Here is an 8,563-nt window from a genome sequence, read left to right as displayed (position 1 = left end):
GCTGCCGCCACCAGCAAAAATTCGGGAGGGGGAAGAAAAAAAGGTCACAGCCGGCTTTCGCTTGTCATGCCAGAAGCACACTTGAGGCTGCACCGGTAGAAATAATTAATGAGTCCCGTTTCCGTGACCTCAGCAAATGGACAGGAAATAAGTCGGTATTGATTGGGCACCGGCGGGGACGGCGCCAGGGCGGAGGCCGGTGGTTTTCCTGCCCAAGGGATGGAGGGGCGTGAAGATCCCCCTCAAACCTGCCCAGACAGAGCGAGCTGCCGAAGCCGGGAACTAACGTACCCGCTTGTCAAGGGGAAGGGCAGTTTGGGGGATTAATGGGGGAAAATCCTCTCTCTGTCTGCATGCAGTCATGTCTCCTCACGCTGTTTTTATGTATTCAAATGTAAAATTACCCTGTGTCTAATGCTTTCTGTATTTGAGAAACTTGCTGACAAAACGTGTCAAGCATGGTAAGTAGGAGCTTTAAAATATTTAATCAAATATTAATTTGTCTTTGTTAAGGGAAGTGACTGCCTGGGTTTTATACTGTGTGTGTAAAATATGTTGCTCTGGGTCAAAGAATGAGGTTTTTCCAACTCTCCTGGGGGAGGGAATATCCCTCCCTCAGATCAAGCAGTTTGTTTCAACACGGTCTTACACAAAAGAATTTCCTAGGTTTGTGACACTTGCGTTCATTTAAGCCAAATAAATGTTAATTTGTAAGGCTAGACATAGGCCTTTGGCAGAAAGGAAGAAAGAATGTTCTGCGAGTACAGTCTTTCACCGCAGCAAATAAAATGCAGAAAATACTGGAGAAGTTTTGAACCTCAGTGTGTTGAATTCTCAAGTCCAATTACAGACAGCATATAAGGTGTATCAGAAGCCGGCAATTTGAGACTGTCTCTGTTTTGTTCATAGGAGATGATTTTTGTGGTTTGCATGCATGCAATCTGAGAACGCCGTTGACAAGAAGGCTGAGTTTACATAAATGATCTAGATTGAGACTCAGCTACCTTTCTTCCTTCTGTGGTGTAATTACAGCCCAATCTGGAGACAGCTAGCACAGCAAACAGATTTCATTACATCGCTCACTCAAACACTAAGTGGAGTTATTTCTGTTAAATTCTCTCCTCCCTCCTTCTCCCCCTGCACTCCTTCCCCCTGTCACACAGCTTGTTTCTCGTAGACCAGCGTGTTGCATTCCACCAAATGCAAAATATAAATAAAAACTCTATCCTCTAAAAATATACTGAAAATACATCCTGCATATGTACATAATATTCTGTGTAATATATGCCTATATTATACCATAATATTATATGTATAACAAGCACCCTTGAGACACAATCATCTTATGGGAGCAGCATCCAGAATTCAGGACTCGCTTTGTTTTAGAGAGTGGTCTTAACACCAGATCCCTTCTTGTTTGCACTTTCGTTCTTAGGCCTGTCCCGGCATTTTCTCTCTTCCCAAGACTCTGGTACTTCTGCCTGAGTTAGTGCTGCTGCTGCAGCAGGAAGGCTAGAGACAGAAGAGGAGCACCGAGAAGCGTGGGTTAGCCCAGGCAGTGGCAGCCATCTGCCTTAGCTAACCACTGTACAGTTTCACCTGTGAAGTTCCCTGGAGTTCTGCTAATGTAGAACATGTGCTTGAAAGAAATACCTAAATTCAACAAGAGTCCAGGGGGTTTTTGGCTCTGGTTTTTACATATTACATATAGTAGAAGCCATACATAGCCTTCTCTGTCTTACATCTACACCAAGTGGTTCATAATGATTTAGGGCCCTAAGAAGCTTGGGTCTGCTGGAGATAACTGAGCCATCGCGCCTCAGTCACCTCAGTTGTGTGAAAGAAATATCAAACATACTGCAAAACTGTGTATACCTGGTTTATATTTTCATGAAAGTACAATTTTTTTAATTTGTACTTTTTACTAATAAAGGGAAATCAGAAAAAAATAATTAATTTTTTGGGTATTTTTATCATCATAGAATCTTTGGGTTGGAAGGGACCTTTAAAGGTCATCTAGTCCAACCACCAGAAGGTTCTGATTGTTCTTAAACAATTTTTCAACCTTAATTTAAAAAAATGAATTGTCCCTTACCAATATTATCAAGTAATATTATATTTAAGATATTTGCCTGTAATTGTTGAGAAATTTTTGTTGTCTTGTTTCCTCCAGGTAAACTACAAGCAAAGTATTATAACCTCTGTCAAACTCTTGGTGAATTAATCACTGCTCTGTATTAATATACTCCCCACACCTTGCACAATTTCTGAGCAATGGTGGAACTTTAAGGCTATTCCGGTTTTATTTTTATCTCCTCAATTCTTTTTCCCCACCCATCTCTATAAGGAGGTCAGGGAGAGGGAGGACTGTGGTCTGGGGGTGGCTGAGGAAGGCATTCACACCATTTACTTCAGTCATCCAGCTACTCAACCAGACAATACCGATCAGCTGCTCCTCTGAACTTATCCCAGGTCTTGCATTGCTGGACCATTCCATGGGTGCACACAATACAGGACAAGGTCCCAACTGCTTTTTAAACCGAACTAAATTCATCTACAAAGAGCACAGCTGCAACAGTTAGAATGTTTCATAGGTCTGCGATGGAAAACTCTTAACTGCCAGCTGAGTATTTCCAGCTCCACAAATGTGATAGTGCTGTATAGGAAGGTTGCTTGGAAAATGAAGTACTTGGAAGAATAGAAATGTTGGCTGGAAGGGACTGCTGAAAGTCATCTAGTCAAGTCTCCCATTTGAAGTAGACTGTTGCCAACATGAAGTCTGGTCTTGGAAACTACCAGGGATGGAGCTTCCACAGGTTCTCCATGCAACCTGTCCCAGTGATGCTCCACCTTCCTTGTGAAGGCGTTTTCCTGATGTCCAGCGTGAACCTTCCTCACTGTAGCTGGTGGCCGTTGCCCATTATTTATCACCTGCTGCTGCCAAGAATTGTTTGGCTCTGCTGTCTTGCCCATCCCCTGTCCTGCAGCTGCGTGTTGCCGTCCACTTGCCTGTTGGCCTCCTCTTACTGGCTGGAGCAGCCCCAAGCTCTGTCAGCCTCTCCTGGTGGCCATGTGTGCTAGGCCCTGACTAACAGGGTTACCCTCCAGTGATGCACATGACTTTCGTGTCATCCCTGTTGGACTGTGAGGCCAAATCAGGCCAGTTTGGGAGCAGCCTTACTGGGTACAGTAAGGAGGAGAACAATAATTTACCCTGTAAATGTACTGGGTCTTGCTGTGATGGAGTTAATTTTCTTCATGGCATCCCATATGTCACTGTGTTTTGGATTTGTGACCAAAACGGTGTTGCTAACACACCGATGTTTTAGCTATAGCTCGAAAGTACTTGCATAGCACCAAGGCTTTCTCTGCTTCTCACTCTGACGAGTGGGTTGGGGTGGGCAAGGGCCTGGCAGGAGTCATGACTGGGGCAGCTGACCCGAACTGACCACAGAGATATTCCGCACCATATAACATCATGCTCAGCAATAAAAATGGGATGAGGTGTGGAGGTGTTCCAGGGGGTCTGTTGCTCGGGGAGTGTCTGGGCATGTCAGGTGGTGGTGATTGCTTTTGCATCACTTCTTATTTTTCTTTGGTTTGTTTTCCTTTTTTCCCCCTTTTACCTATTAAACTGTCTTTAACTCAATCCACGAATTTTCTCACTGTTGCCCTTCTGATTCTCTCCCCCATCCTGCTGCGGGGGGCGGTGAGTGAGTGGCTGTGCGGTGCGTAGCTGCCATCCCGGGTGTGTCCACCACAGTCCCTTTTGCGGGGACTGTGTGGGATGCGTAGGGTTCAAGATAACGAAGCATTTGACTGGAGCGTGCTAGAGGGAATTTACTATACCTGTTTAGCTGTTGCTGGTTGCGATGTTTACTTACTTGTTCTTGATGCAGGTCTGTTTGATCCCTTACCTGCTCCGTGTCATGCACGCTTTCCTGCTGTACATCAAATTTGAGGGCTTGTTAAAGGCTGTGTTTGGCTTTTGCAGTTTGCTGTGCTGTGTAGCACTCGGTTGTGTTTTGCCCAGGAGAACGATGATGAAAGCAGTGGCCCTGAGCCTAATCTGGTATTTGGGCCTTGCGTTGCTGCCGTCCCAGTACTTCGGGAACCATCTTGTGGAGACAATTAACAATTACACTTTTTCCCTCTTTTCCTCCGAGAGACAGTTTGTGGAGGAAACTAAGAATCGCACCTTCCCTTTCACAGCCTGCAGCGTAGGTGCCTTCCACCTTGTTACAGTGAGTCTTCAGTATCTTGAACGTCCGCACGTAATCAGAATGCTCGCACTGGTGTATCTTAAGAATCTGTTTCCAACTTTTCCTAAGGTTAACTGACTATTTAGGAATAGCACAGAGGGATGTGCCCTGAGGAAATGTGGTCACAGGTGGCAAGGTGCGTGGAAGAATATAGGCAGGTATGTAGAACAGTTTTCACCTCCGATGGTGTGGGACTTGACCCCTGAGAAAATGCAGGATCCTGATAAAGTGACAGCATTTGAGAGAAGGATGCCCTGGCTATGCTAACAGGTCACAACTTCTTGCGCCGTGCTGGACCTGGCCTACGCCTACCGCGCACTGTTCAGCAGCCTCAAGGGGGAGAGGGGGTCTCTGATCTGAAGACATACAAAGGGGCACCATGGCTAAGCCAGAGACCCAACTTGCAACTACATCAGTCGGTCCTGTAGTCAGGAAAAAACAATGGAAGCAGAAGTCAATTCATCTAGTCAGGGAGGAAGAAGCTTCTCCTAAGAGGGAGCAGGAGGAGGAGTCAGAGAAGCAGCGAGTTGTGCAGCACAGCAGTCACAAGAACATGAGGTGAAAGAGAAAGAAATCATAAATGAGTCAAACCACGTGCTCCCTATCCCTGACAACAACCAGTAGCCTCTGGAGGCAAGTCCTGTCGAGTGCAAAGGAAAGGTATCCCCTCAAGAAAGATCTTGTAAATTATCGAGGGAAGTGGACAACCACCCATACCAGCCATCATCTCAGCTATCAAGTGAGCTGTTCTCTGCGCAAGGGGAAGGGGAATTCGCCTGCCCCGCTGTGGTTCTGTCTGCACGACTATGAGGAGGACATGAGGAAGTGGGATGGTGAGCGCACCTTGAACCTAGAAGCTGGGATATGTGAATTGCGAGGAAAAACAGCAGCCAAAAAAGGTCTATCCAGGAAAATTACTGCTCCAGTTGCTGTTCAGCAATTCCCCGGACAGAGTAGAAGGGCTGGTCCTACGTCTGATCCAAATAAGGGACTTGCGACTTGCAGTTAGAAGAATCGGGTAATGAATACTCCATCCAGGGCTAGAGGGGCCCTGCCTCTGCCCAGCAGAGGAAAGGGGCAACCAGGTTTATTGGACTGCGTGGATTTGATGGCCTGGCATACCTGATCAGTTGGCTGTGCTTCTCCAAATGAAACCCAGCGTGTGCCCTGCCTTATTTGCAATGAAGAGTGCACAGATGGCCCATATTCAACTTAGTGTCCAACTTGACAGAAGCTGCTAAAAGGTTGAAAAGCTGGTTTTAGTTTAATGGAAATGTTAAGGAAGCATTCTCCGGAGTGGCAGGGGAATGCTTCTTGCCCCAAGCAGTGTTAAAGATGCCAGACCAGACTCCTCAAGGGTAAACTTGCTGGTGAAATCTCTCCGTTGCTCTTTCCTCTGAGCAGATAGAGTTTGAATTTTCATAGATGCAGAATGCTAACTCAAGCAACCGTGTCACGCTGCAGATATATCAAGGAAGTGGCTTCTGGGTCAGATCGCTAGCTGTCACTACTCTCATCAGTTACTTCAATCTTGCAGAAAAGTGAGGCATCAAACTTTTTTTTTTTATTCTTTGTAGCTTTCAAAGTACTTTTACCTGTACAGTGTCTTATGAAAAATAAAGAGCTAAAGCTTTCCAGTCTCTCAAAGCAGTTCAAAGGAAAGAATATTTCCAGTTCTGAAAGTCATCTGTTCTGATGGTCTTTGCATTAAATTCTCTCTTTTTTTTTCTTTCAGAAACCAATCCCTAAAATACATTAATTATTTACATAATTAGCAGTCGTGTTTCTCTTTTAGGGTAAACCTGTTTTTCTAAAGCTAAGAGAAAGTGGCCATTAAGCTAAAATTCTGATAGCAAATGCCCTTAAAACCACCAAAAGGATAGAGCACCACGTATGCTGTACGTTGTGAAGGGGAGAAGAGGATGTCAAACAAACTGGCAACCGATACACCAAAGGTTCATGCAATCGCCTTTGTCCCCATCTTCAGCCATTCGTACTCGTGCGTGATTCTGCCCGCAGTTACCGGCATTGCTGCCAAATTCGCAGCCGCTGCCATCAGCCAGAGGCATGCTCTGGCTCCCCCAGGCGTAGGAGATTCGTTCTCTGCCACGCTCGGAGTTGACTTCCGTTCCTTCTTATTTCCAAAATGCTTTTGTCAGGGTACATCTCTGGAGGAACGGGAGCTATTTTTCTCCAAAACACAAACAGCGACAAGATGACTTTAAGTAAATTGGAAAGCAGTATCCTACAGTATTCTGCCGACGTTACATGATGAAATTGCAAGTCTGTCTGCGGTAGAAAGGAGGGATCGGATTGGATGAGAATCTTGCTCTTGGCTAAGAGTGACAGACAGGCATCCCAGTGATAAGTAAAACAGTATTTCTCAGATTTTTCCGGATTTTACAATATTTATTTATAAAACTCAATTTGAAGGCTATTTTGATAATGATTGCATAGGACAATTGCAATTTTACAGCAACTTTATAAAAAAATCCTGCTTTAAAATGTTCTTTACCCTACTCCACTTTGTCTCCTCCCTTCACCCCTTTCCCCAAATATCAAGGACTGAAAATACTCTGCTTTATTATTGGAACAACAGTCAACATTTTTAGTTTTAAAAATGTACACAAAAGTGAGTATTGCACCAAAAACAGTATCTTAAAACTAGACTTTTTCTATGCCTTCAACATTTACAGCAAATGACTTGCATCAACTGCAAGATTCAAATTTTAGCAGTTATTAAATGCCAAATTAGAAAAATGAAATGTTATGTAGAATTAATTAGAAAAATCTGAAACAAGTACTGATAGATTACGTTACTCTTTTTTTTTCCCCCTCCAGAAAAACATGAACACCCATTTTAAAAAGCTTTACCCTCTGCAGATGAGTGTGACACTTTCTGTATGTGACCGGCTTCTGCAAAATAGAGCACGGTTAGGAAATGAAGCATTTTTCCCTCTTGGCTGGCTTTGATGAAAGCTCTCCAACTTGCACATTGTGTCTGAACAGTTCTTCATTCATAGCATGTGCCCATCGAAAACTGTTTTCTGTTTGCAGCATTTCAGCCATACTATTTATAAGCTAGTTGAACAATGCTAACTAGAGGCAGTAAAAGGTGTGTATTTCATATGCAAATCACTAGCAATAATTTTCTACAATTACACTTAGTTGCTTGCATCATTATTTTCAGCACCAACATAACAAATGGGCTTAGCAGGAGAACATTACAGAAAAAAACGTCTGCATTAGTAGGACTTATTTTTAATCAAACAATTTTTTTCTTTTGTCAACCTATGGAGTTTAACATGTTAACATTTTATGTCGATGTACAAAAATAATGGATATCCCTATCTCTGCTCGGAAGCTGTAGGCTATAGATGGCTTTTAGATGTACGTATGTTATGATAAGGTATCTTTGCAGGAAAATAAACAGGATTTAAACACCTAGTATTTCTTAAAGACTGCTGTTGCTAAAAATGGTCACATTACTAATGACTAGAGGTATTTCTTATATAAACGTTTATAAAAAATAATTGCTTTCAATCACATTCCATTGTAGTAATAACCACTCAGCAGGTGGTTTTTTTCTGTTCTTCTTGGAAACCCAGGTCTCCACACCTACTTTTTTTTTTTTAATCAGTTGAGATTAAATTTTCCAATTTCAAAGGCAAATTTCTGTTGGGTAAAATGCATTCACTTTTTAAGTATATGATTGTTCTTAAAGTCATTACTGTCATTTGGGTTAAAGCACCTACAAGCCATGACCCAGACATCCTTGTTAATGTAAATTCAGAAGGGAAGGCTCCCATCCACCCAAAGAACGAGGCTCAGGAGTAGCTCTCCAGTAGCAGTGAGGGTAAAGACAGAAAAGGGAAGATCACTAGCTGCTTCTAAGACAGTGACTTGTTTGTGAAAGGGATTGCGTAACATGATGGCCGTGACAGAAGCAGCTGGGACTCAAAAAACCTAGAAAGGCTGTTTCACTTTCAGGTTCTGAAAGAAAGAAGGTTCCTTCCGTAAGGATTCCTACAATCTGAATACTGTGACTTCCATTAAAAAAAAAAAAAAAAAAAAGAGAAGTGTTTACATAGAAAAAAATACATAGCAAGTCAGCCAGCTGAGTTCTCAGAGAAGCCTAGTTTTCTACATTGCTTACCAAAAAAAAAAAAAAATTAATATTGTTGCAAACATTTGAACTTACTCAAGTAAGTAGTTGAACTTAATGAGGTAGGAGACTATGCAAGAGGACCAAAATATTATTTCTCTGTATAATGGGCAGGATATGGAACTGAGTGCTAGGC

Source organism: Phaethon lepturus, unplaced genomic scaffold (assembly GCF_000687285.1).
Source record: "Phaethon lepturus isolate BGI_N335 unplaced genomic scaffold, ASM68728v1 scaffold11598, whole genome shotgun sequence".
Classification (NCBI taxonomy): domain Eukaryota; kingdom Metazoa; phylum Chordata; class Aves; order Phaethontiformes; family Phaethontidae; genus Phaethon; species Phaethon lepturus.
This window is presented reverse-complemented; position numbering follows the sequence as displayed.